We start from the raw sequence: 815 nt of genomic DNA, 5'->3' as shown, positions 1-815 counted from the left end.
CCCCAAACCATCTCGATTGGGTTCAGGTCCGGTGACTGTGGACTCCATCACTCTCCTTCTTGGTCAAATAGCCCTTATACAGCTTGGAGGTGTGTTTGGGGTCATTGTCCTTTTGAAAAATAAATTATGATCCAACTAAAACGCAAACTGGATGGGATGGCATGCCGCTGAAGGGTGCTGTGGTAGCCATGCTGGTTCAGTATGCCTTCACTTTTGAATAAATCCCTAACAGTGTCACCAGCAAAGCACCCCCACACCATCACAACTCCTCCTCCACGCTTCACGGTGTGAACCAGGCATGTAGAATTTATCCGGTCACTGTTTCTCCGTCTCGCAAAGACACGGCAGGTGGAACCAAAGATCTCAAACTTGGACTCATCAGACCAAAGCACAGATATCCACTGGTCTAATTTTGAGTTTCCTTGTGTTTCTTGGCCCAAACAAATCTCTTTTGCTTGTTGCCTCTCCTTAGCAGTAGGTTACTAGCAGCTATTTGACCATGAAGGCCTGATTTGCGCCGTCTCCTCTTAACAGTTGTTATAGAGATGTGTCTGCTGCTAGAACTCTGTGTGGTATTCATCTGGTCTCTAATCTGTGCTGCTGTTAACTTGAAATTTCTGAGGCTGGTGACTCAGATGAACTTATCCTCAGCAGCAGAGGTGACTCTTGCTCTTCCTTTCCTGGGGCGGTCCTCCAGTGAGCCAGTTTTGTTGTAGCGCTTGATGGTTTTTGCGACTGCATTTGGGGACACGGTCAAAGTTTTTGCAATTTTCCAGACTGACTGACCGTCATTTCTTAAAGTAATGATGGCCACT

At 46.7% G+C, this 815-nt stretch overlaps 1 protein-coding gene and 1 long non-coding RNA gene across 3 annotated transcripts in view; one reads left to right on the top strand and one right to left on the bottom strand.

Moving 5' to 3' along the window:
- Nucleotides 1–815, top strand: part of LOC116703861 (uncharacterized) — a 19,603-nt gene that overhangs the window by 5,614 nt on the left and 13,174 nt on the right. The gene's annotated exons all lie outside the window — the stretch shown is intronic.
- The window catches only part of tjp2a (tight junction protein 2a (zona occludens 2)), a 76,595-nt gene that overhangs the window by 67,749 nt on the left and 8,031 nt on the right, over nucleotides 1–815 (bottom strand). The window lies entirely within an intron of this gene.

Source organism: Etheostoma spectabile, chromosome 16 (genome assembly GCF_008692095.1).
Source record: "Etheostoma spectabile isolate EspeVRDwgs_2016 chromosome 16, UIUC_Espe_1.0, whole genome shotgun sequence".
In the NCBI taxonomy this organism is placed as follows: Eukaryota; Metazoa; Chordata; class Actinopteri; order Perciformes; family Percidae; genus Etheostoma; species Etheostoma spectabile.
This window is presented reverse-complemented; position numbering and strand designations above follow the sequence as displayed.